The sequence below is a fragment of the Pan paniscus genome, chromosome 13, assembly GCF_029289425.2.
Source record: "Pan paniscus chromosome 13, NHGRI_mPanPan1-v2.0_pri, whole genome shotgun sequence".
In the NCBI taxonomy this organism is placed as follows: domain Eukaryota; kingdom Metazoa; phylum Chordata; class Mammalia; order Primates; family Hominidae; genus Pan; species Pan paniscus.
Window position 1 is genome coordinate 68156850 of NC_073262.2, and position 22250 is coordinate 68179099.

Consider the following 22250-nt stretch of genomic DNA (forward strand, 5'->3'; position numbering starts at 1 on the left):
TTGAATAATCTTTGGAAAATCCACATAATTAATTATTATATAATCAACAAAAACAGCTGAATAAATGTATCTACTGACATAAAAATATATTCACATTTATAAAGAAGTTTGCAAAATTATATTAATTTCATCAATGTTTATAAAATCTTAAATACGTGGTATAATAAGATCCAGAAGGAAAAAGAAAAACACACATTTTCTATAGATGGTAATATTCAAAAAGTAGTAGAATTCTGGGTGTTTTTAAAAATCTATATATATTTTCACAATTTATTTTTATATGCTTATCCTAACTAGATCTATTTTGTTATTATAATAGTTTTCTAGAATTTTCCACCAATATGATTATTGCTGTTTATGACTTACTTGTAGATTAATCTTAGAGCAAATCTCTAAAGGTGGAAATCATAGTTAAAAGGGTATTGTTTTTAATTGCCCTCCAGAAGACTTTACCCATGTATATGCCCACTTCTAATATGTGAGTGCATATTTCCTCAACACCTTACCAAACACCTTACCAAAACTAGTTAGGTATTTTCTCTCTGTCTGTCTTCTGTCTGTCTGAATCTCTCTCTCTCCCCCACCTGCCACCGGCTCCCTCTCTCTCTCTTCCCCTGTCTCTCTCTCTCTCTGTGTATGTATAAATACATTCATATATGCACACATTACAGACCCACACACATACATACATAGATTAATATGATTAGTGAAAACATGTACCAATGTTTGCACTTGAATTTCTCTGAATTCTAGGAAGCTAATTATTTATGTATTTAATCATTTGCCTTGTGTATGTGTGTGTGTGTATGTGTGTGAATTGCCTATCCAGGTTTTTTATTATGATAGTGATTTTCTTTTTCATTGTTTTATAATATTAAGGATTAGTTATTTGGTGAATGCATACACAATATCTTTCCTATTTTGTCATTTTTCTTCTAACTCTATGTTTGCTAGTGAAATATATTTGTACTGTCAAATATATTATGAATTTAGCTTTAGGAACTGTTTAGGCAAACTTCTACTGCCAAGATCAATTGTACACAAATAATTGCTCCTAGGATTTTCATAAATTTCTGTACGTATTTAAATCTTTAGTCCATTTGAAAATTTTATTGGCATATTGTGTGAAATTTAGAGATAATTTTCCTGTTTTCCTAAAATCATATATTGAATAATATATTATTTGTTATTTATTTGTGATTCTGTTCCTATGCTAAATTATCACATATAGTGTGATCATTGTTTGTGGTTTTCTTTTTATTACATGCTCTGGTTATTTTAAAACCAACATTAGTGTTATATTATGGCTTTGTAGTAGATTTCATTATCTCAGATGAGAGTTCTCAATTTTTCCTAACCCACCACTATTAACAGAAAAACAGTACACTACCATACTCTTAAAGTTTAACATTATCTCACATGATTATTATTTAAACTTTAGAAGAATATTTTTAAGCTAATAAACAAACTTGTTATGCCATTGGAATTACATTAAATATGTAGATTAATTTAGGCAACACATTAGGTATCTTTTTGTATTTAACTATTATTTTATGCACAGCAGAATTTTATGTTTTTCTTTTTGCAATGCATATTCCCTGCTAAGTTTTTAACAATTGTTGTGTCTACTAAGAATGGGATTTTGTAATTATATGTTCTGAAAGGCTTTTTGGGTACTAGAAAGGGTATAGTGCTTTAAAAATGGAAATGCCTCCACCATTTCACCTTTAATTTAGTCATAGGATATACTTTGTCCTAAGTTAAGGAGATATTCTTCCATTAATTCTTTCTAATTAATAATGAATGTAAAGTTGTATCAGAATCTTAATAGTACATAGCAAGGTAATCCTATTTTGACCTATTAATATGATAAAATGAAAAATATTCTTCCCAATATAAAACTATAATTGCCTTTGACTCTATTTCATTGTAAATTAATTTATTTAATTTCACATGAGTATCTAATTAATCTGGCAATGTATGTGCATTAAGAGACCTTTAAAAATGTTCAAGATTATCTTAAAATACATTTTAAAAATACATTTCAAATTCACATAAAAAAGAGATAATAAGATGAAAGTTATACAAGACAGCACTACCAATAACCCTCTTGCGTCTGATCCTTCATTTTAATGCTGAATGTTTTTGAAACGTATCATTTAATCCTCACAAAACAACACAAGAGGTGAGTAGGAATGGTAGTCCTAGCACAGTTTATTCTTATGTGAAAGATAAGGAAACTGAGATGCAAAGGGGATAAGTAGCTTATCTAAGTCCACACAGCTTATAAACGCTGGCATTAAAAACTTAAAACCGGCTCAAACTCCAGTGCCCGCACTGTTAACCACTATAGTATGCTATACTTTCTACAAGAAAATAAAAATAATTTTTTCACTTCCATGCCATGTAACAAAACTGTTTTCAAAATCTTTAATTTAAAAAATTCTGCATTAAATACAAGCAGTCCTTTAGTTCTTATCTATAGTATTATTAATTAGAATAAAATGACGGTACCACTGGAAGTGCTAGAGATTGCGATTCTGATCGTTTAACCAACTATGCTGATTACCATTAAAATTAGTTTTGTAAAATGCTGAAACTCTCGTGTCCCTGCTTTTGGTCCCTCACATGACTGAAGAAATACAAATTCTTTACATATCTCAAGAGTTTGTTAAAATTCTATTTATGCAAGGGCTAATGGAGCACACCACATGTTAAAGACCACACTGAAGACGTATTGCTGCATATGAGCAGACTGAAAAGGATGTTTCTGTCCTAAGGAACTTATACTCTACTTGAGAAGTTCAGACTAATAGACATGACATGTTTTAGCATGCAACCATGCTAAAAAATATAATTGTCAACTAGTACATTGTATGGATTGGAGAAAAATTAACTCTCATTTTCAGAAAACTTCAACCTGGAGACAGTACATCATTAAATGGAAGTAAATTTTATGGGATTGGGGTTATAAATTCATTCTTCAAACAAAATGTTTCTTGACAAGTAAGATCTGATTCTCAGTTTTGGGAAGTCAAAACGAAAAAACAAGCAAGCAAAAACTACTAACCAACTTTTGGTTTCTAGTGATTTCTGTCCTATAAAGGAAAACCCATTTATTTCTGTCTATTTTCCACTTAATTGGAGAATAATAGAAAGATAAAGGCATTGCTTGAAGTGGAAGAAGAAAAAACTCAAAACATCAGGTTTCAGGAGGCAAATAGATACAGAAGTTGACTGGGCCTCCTGTACCTTTTTTTTGCAAATGGGTTAAACAATAAATTATTCACTTACTTTATTTTAAAAAATCTTCAATTATTGAAGTAGGATAAAATAGAACAACACTGCTCTGTTTAGCATCTCATATTCTATAGCTGCAGATGAACTTCAGATTCATTTTTGTTTCTTTGTAGTGAATTTTTGTTTTGATAGCCTTCATCTGGCATTAATCTGCATTCTTTTTGTCTGATTACCAGACATGAATCAAGGAATACAACTGGTTTCTCTATCTTAAAAGGCTGAGAGGAATTACTTTTCTAACTTCTGGAGGTTTTTAAAATTTAAATTATTTATTTAAGATAAAAGGGAGAGAATTCATTCAGTATTGTGGCAACAAGGCTTGTCAACATAACCACATTCATTTAATTTATCTTACTGGTAATACAAAACCACAAGCATTCTTTAATTTCATTTCTTTTACTGGTAATACATGGCATTTGTCCTAGCATTTCTTTAAAATAGTCAAAGTTAATGATTATGGTTATATTAGTCAAGACTTTTTATTGCAAGTGACGAAAACCCTATACTATCTATCTTAGATAAAACAGAGATATCCTAGCTCATGTAATCGAGATAGTCAGGAGTAGGTCACATTAGGCCAAAATGGATTGGGGGTTCAAATGATACCCTCAATACCTACCCCGTCCACCATGACTTGGATCTCTCTTCACTGTGGGAAGGACTTATTTTCTCCTACCCATATATGGGATTATGGGTTCCCCAGATGATCTGCGGAAGATGTCTGTGTACTTATACATATTGCTCTCTTCTTGAAGACAAGAAGGCATCTCTTCCACCCCTAGCTCCAACAGTTTAGATCTCCAGGATTATTTTAATGTGTCAAGTATGTGTCCATTTGTGCTCAGATAGGATCTCTGTCAAATTGCATTTCCCAACTTCCATGCCTACTCCCTTCCAGATGGGTTCAGCAAATAAGATGCCTTGGTGGGAAAACGGAGGGCAGGGGTGAGGGATACACAAGAATATTCTCACCAACCCATCCGTGCCTCAGATGATATATCTAGTGGCTGCCACATCTTCTCATGATTCAGGCCTTGTTGCAATGGCCCAACTTTTATATTCATAGCCCCCATGCAACAACCTCCCCAGGGATTCGGCTCCCAGAAGGCAGCACCCACTCTTGATCTCTGGTGACTTACATCGCCTCTTCCTTTGGGCCTCCAGTCTGAGGGGTGGCGGCATCTACCCACTGTTGCTAATATCTGAGTTTCTTTTTCCTTTTTTGTTTGGGGTCTCAGCTCCCTCAAAACCATTGTAACTACTTCCTTGTATGAAATTTCTTCACACAGGAATCATTAGACCACCCGGCACGAACTCTATTTTCTAAACTGGAACCTGACTGACAACCCTAGCTTGGGCCGCATACTCTTCACTGAATCAAACATTGTCACCAGTGGATGAGGTCCTTTGATTGACTGTCTCATTCATTTCTCCCTTGTAGTGGTAACAAGAAAGGAGACATGGAATATGTTACTAGAAAAAATAGGAGGAAGAAAAATGTGTTGGGCCACCAATAACAATGGACCCCATATTAGTAATTCACTTTGATCTCGTAGTTCATAAACATGAAAAAAAGCTAAACTAAATATTTTTTCAAAACAACACTGCAATAAAATTATTTGTAAGTGAATAGTGGAAATTACTCATAGCCAATTGCTTATTAAATTTATAAATATTCTATCACATTCTGTTCCGTTTTTTAATTTTCTGGTTAATAAAAAGAACTAATATATTGAGGATATGTTGTAAGTCCCATGATATAAAAATAAGTAAAATGTTTTACTTATTTTCACTATATAGTATAAAATCAGAGTTCATATGCCCATATGAGAAATGAAGAGACTGATGTTAAGTAATTTGTTAAAAGTCACAGAGGTTAGAAATTTCCAAAATATGGCAACCTCTGTTTTTTGGTACCCCAGAACCTAAGCATCTTTTATTACATCATCGTGCCACTAATATTTCTCTCTTGAACAGCATTGAATCTGCAGTTCTCTAATTATATTTTTTAAAAATCTTCATTTAGGGCTCCTCTGTATTCACCCTATGGTAAAATCACTTTATCATAAAGGCATCTATTGTGATGTCTATTTATACAAAGAGACTTCTGTGATAAAATTCCCTCATGTGATATCCAGAATGGATATCATACATTTTTTCCTTTATTTACACTTTATATTTCACATTGGCATTACGTACTCCATGTTGTTACAAACAGACCAATTTGGGGTCAGACTAATTACATGATTATATACCCCTTCTGTCTGCCACAACATGCAATGCTTCTGGGGCGTAATGAAAGTACTTAAACATGTATAAATACTTATTAGGTGCTCAGCACTTTCTACAGGGGACTATTTGGGATACTCCTAACATCTTATTGTGGCAGAAAAGATACGGACATATTATTGTTAGAAAGCCTGTGGTTTGTTCCACATTTTTTAAGAGAATAAAACTTGTCAGGGCAGCCCTAGCAACCATTCAAGAGCTTATTTGGGCATTCTTGTTCTCCAGGACAAAAATCGCATGGTTTCCATGCAGGAACATATCCATGATAACACTTAAGGTAGGTGCCATCGACTGCTTGATTAACTAAAAGTTGAGCTAACCAATTATGTAAAGGTCTCCGTCTTTTATTCCTATCAGTGGATGTCAGTTTTTCTTTTTTTAGAATCGATTTCTATTTTCTGCAGCTGAACATGAAAGTACACTGACTAACATAGTCTGCAGTTTAGCTGTGTTCCCAGGACCATCTGTAAGAATTTATGCATTTCCTGGGAATCTGATCAATTCTACCGGCAATTCTGTTTTCTTTGTAAGATTAAGTAACCCTGCAATTAATTTTATATTTAAAAGTTGACGTTTCTTTGAAAAAATTGTGAGCCCCATGTCCAAAAGACATTCTGTACTTTAAAATTGACTTCCCTGAATAAGTCTCTTTTATGCACACATACAAAGAATTTTATGTTAAAAGCATGGATATCATCATACCACAGACTTCATTTAATATTTCTTCCTTTCTTTCTTCTTTTTTATTTTTTGGCTTGACTTCTCCATCTTCTTCCCCTCTGTCCTTCATTCACATCTCTTGCCCCTGTGAGTAACTCTTATTGACAACCTGGTTTATATTCTTTCATGTGTTTTTAAAATATTGAATAATCATAAACATTTACATATTCTAAGAGGAATTTTTAGTCAAAAAATGGATTGTATTTTCTCTGAGGGTTTTCTGTCAAAAAAACAGATCATATCTATACATTTTTCTTCATCTTGGTTTTCTCATTGGACAGCACCTTATGGAAATTCCCCAAGTTATTTGTCATAGCTGTATTTTAGTAACTTTTATTTGTTTAATAATTTCATAATATTACAAGGTATGGACATTTAACAGTTTAGTCTGTCTTTCCCCTGTGGGTGCTCATTTGTTTCGGGTTAGTTTTTATGTTACTATGAAAAAGGCTATAATATATATTCTTTAAAAAATATCCTTATAGACTTATACTTCACCTTTTATGAGACAGACATTTATGGACTAACACTGACTTAACAGATATTAGCATATTGCTTTTTCCAAATGGCAGTAAAATACATACTCCTATCAGCTTTGGATAAGATTATACTTTTTCCCATAAATACCAAGTAATAGGTGTTTATTTATCCATTCAACGAGAGAAAGCCCCTCCCCTCATGATGTCTACATTAGTCATCAAGATGGATAATAACTAAATAGCTCTATAAAGTCACAAATGTGCTGTGAGGAAAAATAAAATAGGGTTAAGGAATAGGAATGGGGATAGCTATTTTAAATAAAGATGTTTATATAAGGCCACTCCAAAGAGAATATTTTGGGGGCTCAATGAAGTGAGGGAGTAGGCCATGTAATATGTGGGGTAGGAGGAGGCTTCCAGGAGAAATAATAACAAATGTAAGATGTCAGAAAAGAGCTTGACACTTGTGTGAAGACTGGATTCGAAGTTATTGTCAGGTAGTGGAAGTGAAAGATGTGGGGACTTGGCCTAAGGTGGTAGCTGTGGAGATGCTGAGAAGTGGTCAGATTCAGGATGCATCTTGAAGGCAGAGCTGAAAGGCAATGCTGATTGTTTGGCTGTGGGGTGTGAGAGAAAGACATGAACATGAATTATTTATAGGCTTTTTAAAATAAGCATTTTATTTTCAAATAATGTTAGAGTTTTGAAAAAGTTGCAAAAATATCACAGAGAGTTCCCATGCACCCTTTGCTCAGCTTCCCCCAGTGTTAACCTCTTACATAACAATAGCACACTTGTCAAAGTAAGAAATTACCACTCGGTATCATGCTATTAAACAAGGTACAGACTCTTCAGCTTTCACATTTTACCCATGAATATTCTTTTTTTGATACAGGATCCAATCAAGGATACCACATTGAATTCGGTCATCATGTCTCCTTAGTCTCATTGAGGTGTGACAGTGACTGTCTTTCCTTGTTTTTTATTATCCTGATTTTTTGAAGAGCTTGAGTCAAGTTATTTTAGAATGTTCCTCAATCTTAGTTTTCTCTGATGTTTTCTAATGATTAGACTTCGGGTAAGGGTTTTTGGGAAGAATACCAGAGAAGTAAAGTACTCTTCATATTGAATCATATCAGGGATATATAATATCAGCTTAATGTATCACTGGTAATATTCACGTTAGTCAGTTGGTTGAGATAGTGTCTGCAAGATTTATCCACTGTAGCATTACTATTTTTATTTTTTCACACTCTGTTTTTTTGAAATAACTAACCCAACCCAGGTCACACTCAAGGTCGATGGTGGTGATCAAGCTTTGCTTCTTAAATGGGGATGATCTGTATATGTTCTTTGGAAATTTTTTGTAAGGAACAGTTTTTCTCTTCTCTCTCATTTACTTGTTTACTCAGTCGTTTATTTAGATCCATATAGACTCATATATATTTATTTTTTCTTGGGATTATAATATAATACTACCATTAATATTTGTTGCCTCAGCTATTTCAACTCTGACCATTGAGAGCTCTTTCAGGTTTGCTCTTGTATCCTTTTGACATGCCCTGGTCTATCCTATTTTTCTTCTTCCTTACTTTCTGGTATTTACACAATGTTTCAGGTTCATCTTGTATTTCCTCTTTCCTGGTCCTAAAATCAGCCATTTTCACTAAGGAGCTAGGTTTTAATTGAGCACTTTAGTAAATGATGATGCCATTTCCTGATATAAAGAAGCCCAGAGAGGGTAGAAGCCTGGATTATGTGTCTTCTGTCCTTTGTTCCTTATTACTTATTGTTGTTATTTTTTGGACATACTATGTTTGAGAAGCCTATTGGCCATTCAAATGGAGTTGCAGAATAGAGTAAATAGTAGATATGAGTCTAAAGCTCAGAGAAGAGGTTCAGGTTAGAGATCTAAATTTTGGATTCATCAATAAATGGTGCTACTTAAAGACATGGGATTGGGTTTGATTTCCTTGGACAGTGTCAGAGAAGTCTCAGAACTGAATCTGCTAAAGGATGTAGAGTTCAGGAAGAATGGAAGAAATCAGGCAAAGGAGTTGAGAAAGAGCAGCAAATGAGGTAGGAAATAAACTAGGATTGTGTGGTATCCTAGAAGCCAAGTGAAGAAATACATCAAGAAAGGAAAAGTGATTATCAGAGTCAAGTTCTGTTGAGAGATTGAGGAAGATAATGACAGAACTTACCATTGGATTTGGCAATATTCAAGTTCACTGCTGACCTCGATAAGTGTTATTTCAGTAGAGCTGTGGAAATGAAGCCTAATTGAGAGGAATTCAATGTAGAATTGCAGCTGAGGAATGGAGAATGCACTCTTTAAAAAAAGTTTGTTAAAAAACAGACCAGAGAATTAGGGTGATAGTGAGATGGGGAGCTGATGAAAAAGAAAATAACGATTTTAAGATGGGAGATATTATAACATATTTGCATACAAATGGGCATAATCTAGTAAAATGGAGAAAAATGATGATGTGGAAGACAGAGGGTATAATTGAAGTCGTGAAAACCTAAGTTGGTGAGAGGAAATGGAATCTAAGTCTTAAGAGAAGGGGTTGGCCTTAGGGAGGAGAAGGATGTTTCTTCATCATAGCATGATTGAAGACAGACTACATGATCACAAATGCCAAGTGTATAGAGGATACAGTGATAGAAAAAAGGGAGGAAGTTTAACTGTGGCTCTTTCCATTTTCTTAGAAGCAGTATCATGAACTGAGAGTGAGGAGGTGGGAAGGAATGTGGGATGGTTGAAGAGGCAAAGGTGTCTCTTTGAGCGATATCATAGAGCCAAGCCATGAAATATCAAAGAAAGTGTGATAAGATTGCCAGGCACTACAGGGGACCCACTTATGTTTGTGGTCATATACCAAAAGTTATGTCTTATTTTCATGTATTCTACATTTTCTCTAGTTGCAGTCATGTGTTTAGCTTCCAGGGGGCAGGTTCATAGCAGGAGGAGAACTGAATTTAATCAGGTGGGGTTTTTTGTCACACTAGTTTGAAGAAGAGAGAGAGAAAGGCCTTGGAGGTGAGTGTATGTGCAAGGGAAAGACTAGCATGATGAATAATGGTATTTAGTTAAACTCTAAATTTGGTAAGTGAGGAAGTGTGAGCATTTGTGGAATGAGTGAAAAATGTGTTCAGGTCAAGAAAATTTTTTATTAGTGAAGTATATCATTTAAGTAATGTGGAGACCTATGTTATAAAGCTTCTGTAAGGCTTTATACCCTGTTGATCTTATTTACCTTTTCCAGTGGTAGAACTTGAAACACGTTTTTCAATCCCTTCTGTGGTAATCTGTCTAGTCTAGTTTGTACCTCTTCTAGGGCCAGTCTTACCAATTTACAATTTTCTGGAAAATCATCTACTTCCTTAAGTTTTATAATTTTTACCTAAATTGTCACCTAGATTCTCTTATAAGTCTAACAGATTTCCAGAAATTGTAATACCTCTTCCTATGCCTTTAAATAGAGAATTATTACCTGAACAATTTTAGAAAATTGTTTGCACATTTTTGAACACGGGTGATTGAATGGAAGAATCCATGGTGACCACCTCATCTATAAATAGTCTAAGATTAATTTGGTTATATAACTCTTGTGCACTTTACTGAAATAGAATGACTAAGTACTATTATTCTTTTGGAAACATTTTTTGTCATGTAATAATATTTCTTATATTTCAACATATGTGAAAACAATGGAAATTCATTTTTGTTGTTTGGTAGACGAATCAATTATGGGCTGCAATATTTTTGTTAGCTGTACTTCAACATGTATGTGAAGGTACAAAATTGGAGTGGTATTGATATCTTAAAAAGAATTATAAATAGAATTAATATGACTGTCAGTGAAGTTTCTTCTCTTAAAAAGATAGGGTCAGCCGGGCATGGTGGCTCACACCTGTAAACCCTGCCCTTTGGGAGGCCAAGGAGGGAGGATCACAAGGTCAGGAGATTGAGACAATCCTGGCTAACACGGTGAAACCCCATGTCTACTAAAAATACAAAAATATTAGCTGGGCGTGGTGGCACGTGCCTGTAGTCCCAGTTACTTGAGAGGCTGAGGCAGGAGAATCGCTTGAACCCAGGAGGCGGAGGTTGCAGTGAGCCGAGATCCCACCACTGCACTACAGCCTGAGTGACAGAGCAAGACTCTGTCTCAAAAAGAAAAAAAAATAGGGTCAACTCTGCATAGAAGATTGCTGTCTCCTGCTAGATTTCTTTGCCCCAGGCCCTTTGCTCTGTCAGGAAACTGTCCTTCAGAGTAAATGATGCTTGTGCTGGTTGCAGGCATATTAATTATGCAATGCTGTATTTTGAGATGCAATTGCAGATGCAATGAAACTATTTCACTGAATTTACAAGTTTTATTATCACTTGAGAACACCAGACAATTACTCCACTTGTGTTCATAGACCATCATTCCCTTTTGACGTATTTGGGTTGTGATGTGTGCCAGGCTTCCAGACAAGCAGAAGTCGTCAACTTAGAGGTCTCAAATTCTGTGATTCTGACAGGAACAGATTTATTCTCAAAACCCCAGCATTGGCAAAAGATATTTTTTTAAAGGCAGGAACAAGATGACAGCCTTTCAAACAAGTTCTATTTCTTTATAGCTTATCACTGAATCATCTATTAAAAATATTACCAGCTAATTTTATAGTTTAGTCAATGCTATCATTGGGATGTGACCTTCAGTGATCTCAGTGCTGGCTGGCTTGGCTGCTGACTGAAACATACCAGCAATAGCTATGTGCCTCACTGACCTACTAAAGGTACCCTTTTAGAGAAAATGTTGAAAACATGGAAGAGTGCCTTGACCATTGCCAATCAAGATAGCAGCTGGGATTTGCAGGACAATTTGCAGTGATTTCCAAGGGCAACCAGGAAGCCAAAGAGGCTGGAACAAGGAGGTTGTCTTTACTTTCCCCATCAGCATTGCAATATTGAAGGAATTTCCACAAGTTAAAAAACTGGTTCTAGATGACTTTCTCAATTAAGCCCCAAATATTAGAAAAGAGCAGATGTGAATCATAAGAGTTAGATGCACATTTCTAAATGATGATATGGGTTTATGTCAGTTTTATTTTTCATTAAAGTTATATTCAGACATCTGACCCTGGGCTTCTTTAAATGAGCATAACAAAGTTGTTTGAAGACAAATGATGTTATATTTATATAAGTATACAGTTATCAGTCTTCTACAAGTTTTAAACTCCTCAAACATTTTTTATAGTACCAGGAATGATTATATTTATCCTTGAATCAGCTGTAGAGGACATTTGTCCCTGCTAAGCCCAACCATAGGGCGTGGATCCCACTCACAGGTGGTATGAAAAGGCAGTGTTGAGGCTATCCAATTTGGTTGTGATCACCTCATAAAGGCAAGATTCCAGGAAAAATGGCAGTTCCCGCTGATCTTCTGTGATGTGCCCAGGGGGACCTGCAAAGGAAGAGTAGCTGCCCCTTAATCTTCCTGAGGTACATTACATCCCTGGATGATTCCTCTACAAAGTTGCCTCAGGGTGAGCGCTGTAGATCTTAGCACAACTTTTAAAATTCTGTCTCTCACATGTGTGCACACATACTTTGTTTTAACACAGTCTTACACAGTCAGTGTCCCCAGGTAACATCCACCCAGCACAGGGGCTAAACTGGAATGGTCACCTGCATCAACTACTGTGCATTGTGCACAGAACAGGCATTAAGCACCAGATCCCCAATACTTGGACCTTTGCATTGAATATGTCATTCTTCCCAACTCCTCCTCCTGCTCCTTCTCCTCCTGCTCCTCCTCCTCCTTAAACATTTTTTTAGAGGCTGGTCTCAGATTTCTGGTCTCAAGTGAACCTCCCATCTCAGCCTCCAGAGTAGCTGAGGTTACAAGGCTTGCACCACCACACACAGTAACTCCTTCTTCCTTTTCAGTAGACTTCACCCTAGTGGCTTCACTGGCCTTAGTTAGGGTCAGTTTTATGCATGAGATTTATTTTTATATCCTTGACTTTCAAACAGGTTAGAGTTTGAATTCCTTTCTTCTATAGGCCAGGGTACCTTTGCCTCTGTCTAAATTATAGGTTAGTTATAGATACGTGGCCAAGCGCTGTGGCTCACGCCTGTAATCCCAGTGCTTTGGGAGGCCGAGACGGGCGGATCATGAGGTCAGGAGTTTGAGACCAGCCTGGCCAACATGGTGAAACCCCGTCTCTACTAAAGATACAAAAAAAAATATTAGCCAGGTGTGGTGGTGCACGCCTGTAGTCCCAGCTACTTGGGAGGCTGAGGCAGGAGAATCGCTTGAACTGGGAGGTGGAGGTTGCAGTGAGCCAGCTGCACCAGTGCACTGTAGCCTGGGTGACAGGGCAAGACTCCATCTCAAAAAAAAAAAATACATATATATATATGTAAATTTAGATCACTAGATTTCTCAATATTTTTGCTTTCCTCAATAGAATATCTTAATGCCTAAAGAAAGACTTTTATTTATTTGGCTGTCAAATACAATTATGTTTTTGAATTTCAACTTTAATAATGGGTAGTCAAAAATACGTAATTTTTTTCTTTAGATTTAGTTACAGATCACAAATATAGTCAGTTTTCTTGTTTGTAAAATAGGCAGCTTGAACGAAATAGCATCCTCATTTTCTTTTTATGGCAGCAGAAACTTTTATTTCTAGGATGAAATTTTAAATGGTATCTTAATAAGAAATTACATTTAATAAGGAATTTATTTTCACTAACGAGAAAAGTTGACCTTAAATTATGAATGCTATTTATAGACGTATGCAATTCAACATCTAATTTAATTATTTTGTTTTAATTGCAAATGTCTTTTTCTTTTCCTTTCTTTTTTTTTTTTTTTTTTTTTTTTTGAGACAGGGTCTTGCTCTGTCACTCAGGCTGGAGTTCAGTGGCACGAGCTCGGCTCTCTGCAACCTCCGCATCCTGGATTCAAGAAATTCTTGTGCTTCAGCCACCCAAGTAGCTGGAATTACAGGCGTGCACCACCATGCCCAGCTAATTTTTACATTTTTAGTAGAGATGAAGTTTCACCATGTTGGCCAGGCTGCTCTCAAACTCCTGAGCTGAAATGATCTGCCCGCCTTGCCCTCCCAAAGTGCGGGGGTTACAGGCATGAGCCACTGTGCCCGGCCACAAATATTTTATAACTTTTTAAAGTCTATATTCAGTGGACACAAACAGAGATCTGTTTGTATGCTTGCTTGCTGCTTGCTTGTTGGTTTTTAATTTCTTGAACTGTAATCTCAGGATATTCATCTTTAACAGAGAAAACAGGAAAAGCTCCATTCTTAGATGTTGCTCAAAATAAGTGCAAAGGATGATTCAAGTTATATCTTCATTGGTCTTCAGTATGCCATCATTTGAATGTATAATGTTCTCAATAGAATTTTAAGATATTTAAAATTATACCTAAAATTGTACGGCAAGGTGACTATAGTTAATGATGCTATATTGTATTTTTGAAAAACTTAAACAGAGAGGTTGCTGTACACTCTCACCACAAAATTGATAACTATATGAGGTAGTATAATTTATTAATTAGCTAGAATTAACTATTCCATAATGCATATATACTTCAAAACATGTTGTAAATGATAAAAACATACAATGTTATCTGTCAATTTTTTAAAAACCTAAAAATCATTAAAAATAATAAAATTGAATTTTGATTGCGTTTTTCTGAGGTTTCTTAAGTTCATCTACCAAATCTGGGGTTACTCAGAACCAAACTGACTCAATAACCTCTATTAGCTCTGTAATTCCAATCACAATTTGATATTTCTGTGCTATTGTTGTATCACAGTTAATCCAGTTTATTCCAAATCTTTATCTCAGCATATCTATGTAGGTATTGATAAAGTTTAAAGGAAAAAAGAGAATCTTGGCGGCACAATTTGCCTGAGACAAATTTTTTTCTTAAAGATTGTGATATTTTGTTTGTTCAAATTACAGCAGCATAAGTTGCTTGTGTAGGGTATTTGTTCATTCAGGTAACATATTTGTAGAATTTCTACACTAGCTATTGTCATTGGCTATGATCAATGATAGCTCTGTTCTGCCTACTGTGGAAACATAATAAATGAACAAGCTTCTCTATCTCATTTTTAAAGAAAATTTTTACATTTTTATATGGACTTGGTAATATTACCTTGACATACAAGAGTAGAAAATTCCTTAGTGGTTTAGAAAAAGTGATTATATACATTTTAGTCTGGGTAAATAAAAAGTATATATCATTACTGCCTGGGTTTCATAATCTGTCTAAATGGTTGCACTAATCACTTCTAATTACGGCACTGTAATTTTAAAGAACAACATTTTTGTTAATGTATGTCATTTTAAAGAATATTTTGTAAATTTTCTTAAGGCCTAAGTTATCTTAAGTCATGAATATATAAATATTTGAGTTAATTTTATAATTAAATAGTTTCCTTTAAGCAAATCAAACAAATCAAGAACTCTAACAAATATTCATTGTGATTTTTATTGACTATCAAAAGCTACAACATTTTGGTTGATTTCCCTGGATTTTTGTGTGTTTTGAAGATATGAATCTCCTAAAGACTAGAAAGTTGCTTAAGTCTAGTGTAATGCTGGTTAATAGAATGGATATATCTTTAACTTATTGTCCCAAATAATATTTGTTGATTGAAAACCAGATAAATAAATGAGTTAAACTATGTATGGATCATTAGAAATTTACTACATTGTTCTAAGAAAAAATTTTCTTTGCTAAATTATATAGCATATGATTTTTCAGTTCTGTATTTAATGCTTTACTTATAGTTTAAGATTTCTATTGATTTTCTCCTATGTAATCACGATGTTGGCACCTTTAGTAAGTTTGCTCTTTGAAAACATAACCTTACATAACATGCTGAAACGTATTTTCTTTCTTAAGGAAAAAATGAGGAAATATCAACAGACTGAAAATATGTTTTCAGAGGCATAGAATCTTCAGGAAAATACTGGAGTTCCTGAGATCTCAAGGTTAGCAGTTTATACATTATTATTCTCATGCTTTTACAGATTTGGGATATAATCTGTGCATCTGTTTCAAGTTTCTAATGTGTAATTGGAAATGGTCTTACTTAAAATATGTGTTTTAAACAAAGTCTCCTCAAGATTTTAAAAAATCCATTTATATCAGACATACAGTATTTAGTTTCATTAGGGACAATAAAAAGTTGTCTTAATAGAGAACTACTGGTTATTATAATTTGCTTCATTTTAAAGGGTAGCACTATTAGCATAAAAATAAACATTTGACATTTCTATAAATTTTTCTTTCCGATTGTTAAATATAAACCTATTTAGTGAATTTTTCATTTCTTTTGTATCTTTGGCTGCAAAATGCACACATATACACGTAGTTTAGAAGGATAGCTAATCAGCAATCCTTCTGAAATTCCTTGAATTCCATTTCCTGACTTTTTTTAACTACAGCCAAATAAATAATGCTATCATTGGAAAGTGTGGCTTTGATAAAATGACAATTAATATGAAGGAACAGGAGGATCTTGGGAATCTTTTCTAAGTTGTTTAGGATGATATAACTGGAAAAGAAGAATAAGCCTACCCGTTATTAAGCAGCTTATTATAATAACAAATTAATGTACAATATTCATTTAGAAGTTATAAATGTAGGTTAAAGTGGTTTAGTCTAATTGGATACCTTGAAAAAGTAGATGATTTTTTATGTGTTTATATTGTGGGACCCAATATCAAATATTCATAATTTTAAATGAAAAAAAATGTGATCTTTCATTTTGATTGTCTTGGTCAGGCATGTCTTCAGTATCTGTATCTATTTCTCATTCTTCCAAGGGTTTATTCATTTATTTAGGACTTACCATATGCAAAGCAATGGGCTAAACACTTTGGTTCTTTCTAAGTGAATAAGATATGGTCCTTGTTCTCAAAAATTTCCCAAACAATATGTTACCTAGAAATTAATTTTACTATTAACTCAGGCAACATATAATTAAACAGACAAGCCAGATTTTATAAGGGCATGTAATTAATTCTAAAGCTAAATGGGAATTATTTGGGGATTATTTGTATTTTCACATTATAGCTTCTATTAGCCTAGAATACTGGCAGCTTATACCAGTGTGAATGTCGTTCCATTACAACCCACACCCAAATGATTTTTTTATTAAATTAGCTCTTGAAGTATATAACACAAGTAAGAAATATGAGATTCTAGGAATGAAAAGTCTCTTGACACAACTGCAAATTTAATGTCATAGAATATGGTTGTGCAATCACCTATGAAAAGAGCAAAGGTGGCATTGCCTACATTTTTTTTTTTAATTCGAGTACATTGGATTTCCTTACTAAGCTCATCAGAGAATTAAATCGTCTCCCCAATGACCTAGAAAGACTTGTAGGTTTGAAAGGGATTGAATGCTATAAATCCATAAGGGATCATATGCAAATAGTAGGTAGGTGAGTACAGGGATTTGAAATGGGTGGGAATGCAGACTCAGCTTGAAATGCGCAGCACTGTACTTCTCAAGAAAACCTTTTTAAAAGGGTAGTGACATAAGAAGTTAATGCAAGTAAAATAATTTAAAATAGTAAACTTCTTTTTTGAAAAATCAGTGAAGAGATCCCTTGCCTCATTATGCCATTAGAGAAGCAGCTAAATTAATTTATATAACAACCATAATCATTCAACAAATATTTGTCAGGTGCCTACTATGTGCATGGGGGTATAGGGTGGATTGCCGGGGAGTGACAGCAGTGAATAAAATAAACCATTCTTGCCTGAGTGGAAATTACATTCTAGCGGATGGAAATAGGTAATAAAAAACAAAATTAATTATGTCTTATGTTTGATGCTTGTAAGTACCATGGAGAAAAGGGAAAAAAGAAAGGAAATGTAGAGTGTAAGCAGAGGTAGAATTTTTAAATAAATCTAATGACTTTGCACTACATAATTTACACAAAAGAGATAGATGTCACTTCTGTTCACATAGTACCCACTAAAAACAAGGATGATGAAATACAACACCTGATGGTAAGTTTTCTAAATCATTAGTAAGATATATGTTGTAAATGTATGTAAAATCAGTTTCAATTTCACCAGAAAGAAAAAATATTATTTTTTAGAAATGATGATACAGTTACTACAAGTATATGAAATCAGATAATATTAAAGGATATAGGTCTATCTATGTGCATTTTTATTAGAAAATATATAGAGTTGGAAATTAAATCAATTTTGTGCAATCATTAACAAATGAGTGATCAGGGTCTTTTTATGGTAATCTGGTTGGAATATTTTCATTCAATGTTTGGTTCTGAGCACAGGAGTCTGGAAATATTGAAGGCCCAGATACTCCTGCCTGTTTTCTTGCAATCCATCTATAGTTTAGAACTCATCATATAAAGTGCTGTTATTTTAAAAGTCATTCAGTCTTGACTTTACTGGCTGGAGTTGAGAGGTTTAGCCGATTTTGTATGCTGAAAAAGTAGTTGAGTCGTTTTGTTTTCATTGAGGATAAGTCAATGTGAATTAAATATCTGGCCATGCAAATAAACAAAACAAAATTTGGATTAAGAGATTTCAAAATCTATTAAGTATTGTGATTTTTTTTCAGTCTTCCAAAAGGCAGGTATTTTAAGCAGTATATCATCTAAAGGACATGTGTCCAATATTAGATTATTAAAAGAAACACAAAGTAAAGCTCACAATTATTTAGAGGCTCTCTCTGTATCTATCTATCTATCTGTCTATCTATCTGTCTATCTATATCTATATATCTATTTTATATATAAAATATATATATAAAATAGATATATAGAAATATTATATATATATATATATATATATATATATATATATATATATACATTTTTTTTTTTCCTTTGAGACAAGGTCTCTCTCTGTTGCCCAGGCTGGAGCATAGTAGCAGGATCTCGGCTCACTGCAGCCTCAACCTCCCGGGCTCAAGTGATTCTTCTGAGCTTCCCAAGTAGCTGAGACTATAGGCATGCACTACCACACTTGGGTAATTTTTTTAAAAAAATTTTTGTAGAGACAAGGTCTTGCTTGTAGCTCAGGCTGGAAGAGGCCCTTTCTTAATTAAACCAAAGTAGAGAGTGTTTATTACATGCCGTATTGTGGAAAGAATTGACGGTCAGCTCTGTAAGTTTAACCACAAAGAGACAGCTTGTGTTGTCTGTTATGGGAAAGCCAAAAAAGAAAAAGAAAAAGAAAATTAGAGATGCAGAGGGCTGGTTGAAGGTTATGGGGGAAACAAAGACTTCTCATGCAGTTTTTCTCTGTTAGGGATAGATTCTTCCCAAACCAATATTGAGCTTTGTTGTACTCATCTGGAAACGTCAATGGAAAGAACTAGAAACTCTGGTTGAGGACAACTGAAACTTGACTTTTCAAAAGCGGGTAGAAAATAGCATATGCTTTCTTTAAATTCCTTTGCTTTCATCCTCCCTTCATTTGCTTTACAAAATTGCCAACCCAGGAATCATTTGCAACTCTGTACCACAAATCCAGTTCCCTAGGAATTTTTCCAAATAATGATTCTTCCATTCTCTCACAAACCAACACCCACATGAATTTCACATTACCTGGTATGCCCATGCTCTAGGTGGCTCTTTCTTCTCTGACCCTGTCTTCAAATTCTCCAAGTAATTTCGTAGCATTCTTATTCTTCCATCGTTCTGGCAAATTATCTAATCCAGGGTTTTTCAACTTCAGCACTATTGGGATTTGGATCCAGATAATTCTTTATTGGGGGAGGGGAGAGAGCTGTCCTTTGCAATGTAGGGCGTTTAGCAGCATTTCTGGTACTAGATGCCATTGGCACTTCATCTTTAGTTATGACAAACAAAAATATCTTCAGGCATTGACCGATGTCCCCTCAGAGCAAAATTAGCCCAGATAGAGAAGCGTTAAGCCAGCCCTAACTTCTATAATCTCAGTAAACTTCCATCTACTCTACTACAACAACCACAAAACCTCCTTAGCACCTCCAGCATCTTGTTCTCAATTAAAACAGCTCAACAAGGCCAGGCATGGTGGCTCGTGCCTGTAATCCCAGCACTTTGGTGGAGGTGGGTGAATCACTTGAGTCCAGGAGTTTGAGACCAGCCTGGGCAACATGGCAAAGCCCCATCTCTACAAAAAATAAAAAAAATTAGCTGGGTGCAGTGGTGTGTGTCTGTAGTCCCAGCTATTCAAGTGGCTGAGGCATGAGAATCACTTGAACCTGGAAGGTGGAGGTTGTGATGAGCTGAGATCATGCCACTGCACTCCAGCCCTCCAGCCTGGGTGACAGAGTGAGGCCTTGTCTCAAACAAACAAACAAACAAAAAACAGCTTAACAGATACACTTTAAATATCAGTTTCCCTTGCTAAAGTAAAACTCACCTCTATTTGATCATCTGTATGTTTTTATTTTCCTTTTATTTGCTTATACTCGGCCTTGTATCTAAAACATGTTTTACAAAATAATACGACAATATAAAATAAGTGGGAAAACAATGGTAAAGAAGAAATAAGGTAAAAGCAGGTGAAGTGAAAGGAAAAGAGTTTATTACATATGTAACCTGACTTCACCCCTAATGCAATCATTGGGGTGATTACATTGAGACTGAGCTAGCCCCTCAATGCCATTCACTAATGTAATCAGCGGGGTGAAGTTAGGTTACAAATGTAATAAACTCTTTTCCTTTCACTTCTTTTGCTTAGAATAAAATTAGACTTTTAGTGCCTTTAATATTTCCATGTTCTGCTAGCTGTGCTTGGAAGTTTGCTTGGAAACTAGCAGCTTACCTCCCACAGCTCTCCAGCCACTCCTTTCATACACAGTACATGCAGCCATGAACCCGAGCTATAGTGAATCCTTTCTTGTTCTCACATTCATGAGTGCTACAGGAGCAATTATACCACTCTGCAGATTTATGGTGTTCTAATCTGAGGTAGCTCCTCAATAGCATTCACTAATCCTTTCATTCTGACTGTGGTCGGCCACTATTTCAAAAGTTCATTACCCCACTCAAGCCACACAATCTCTCCCTTTCACTCTTAGTGCACCTGCTATTTTAACAAGAAAATTGAGGTCATTGTGTGGAAACTACTTGTGAATCTTTGCAATCCCCTCCAGCATCAAACCAACTAGGTCTATAAACATTTTTTCTTTCCTCCAATCTCTAAGAAGGCTCAGGAGTCCTTCCTGCTATTCAAGGCAAAGCCTATGTTTGATTTTACTTCCCATCACTGAGGCTGAGACCTTTTGCCATTAATTATTTCTTTTTTGTCCTTTATTTCCAACTTTTTCTTCCTTGCTGGCCCTTTTCCTTCAGCCATTCGTGTTCTTCACACTCCTATCCAAAAAAGCAAATTGACAAACAAAAACAAACCAACCTCTTTCTTCACCACCATCCAATTTCTGTCCTCTTCAACTCATTCAAGCTCTCCAAGCAGTAGTCTACATTCATTATCTCCAACTTCTAAGATTCAGTTACTCCTCAGCACAGTGCAATCTGATTTCTAACCCCATTTAACAGAGCATGCACTTTCTAAAGGCACGAATGACCCACAGCCCTTATCTTGACTGATTCTCTCAGGGGTATTTGACATTGTTAACTACATTTTTCTTCTTTCACTGCTCCCTCTTGATTTCCCTCACATCTTGTGGATCTTTTTGTAAAGACCCCTCTCACTGGCTCTTCTGTCTCTATTCTTCCATCCAGAAAGTCACAAATCACAAACTCAAACCCCAATAGGTGGCTATAGGTAATATAAATGAGTGAAGTTGGCTAACTGAAAACAGTAAACACTACAGAGGTCAAACAACATGCCCACAAAAGTTCTTGATATTTTACTCCTATTCAAATGACAGTGCTCCCTGGAGATCCATCTTCATTCTATTGCTCTTTGGTTCTTCTTGTTCTTCCTAATCAAGCAAAGCTGTTATCATGACTTTGTTAATGACATAGAGGTCAATGCCTCCAACCCTCTTCTTCAGCTAAGCTACAGAATTACAAGTTATGCGAAATGTCTATGGGGTGTCAATGTCTAACAGGGACACACAAAAAAGCATACATCAGAGCAATAAAACAGAATAAAGAGTCGAAAACCATACATGCGATCATAAAGTGCACTGCCAAAATAATCATAACTCAATGAAGAAGCTCTCCAAGGAAAGTCGATTAACAAACCCAGGTACACATAATTAGTGTCTGATAAAAGGGACAATTCAGATAGCGGGAGGAGGGAAGGACTATGGCTTATTGAGTAGATGGTACTAAAACAATTCTTTAACTACTTGGGGGAAAATAAGGTGTGATCTGTGCATTACACAATATTAAAGTAAAATTTAAATAAAGATTTAAAATAATATTTTAAAATATTATTGAACATTGAATAAATTCAATAGCTTATAGGTATT

The 22250-nt window shown here is 35.0% G+C and overlaps 1 protein-coding gene across 2 annotated transcripts in view; it reads left to right on the forward strand.

The window, feature by feature from the left end:
- Nucleotides 1-22250, forward strand: part of CSRNP3 (cysteine and serine rich nuclear protein 3) — a 217999-nt gene that overhangs the window by 26475 nt on the left and 169274 nt on the right. For both annotated transcript variants that reach the window (XM_008974396.4, XM_034954416.3), the window contains exon 3: nucleotides 15728-15816. The gene's annotated coding sequence lies outside the window, so the exon portion shown is untranslated. The remainder of the gene's footprint in view (nucleotides 1-15727; nucleotides 15817-22250) is intronic.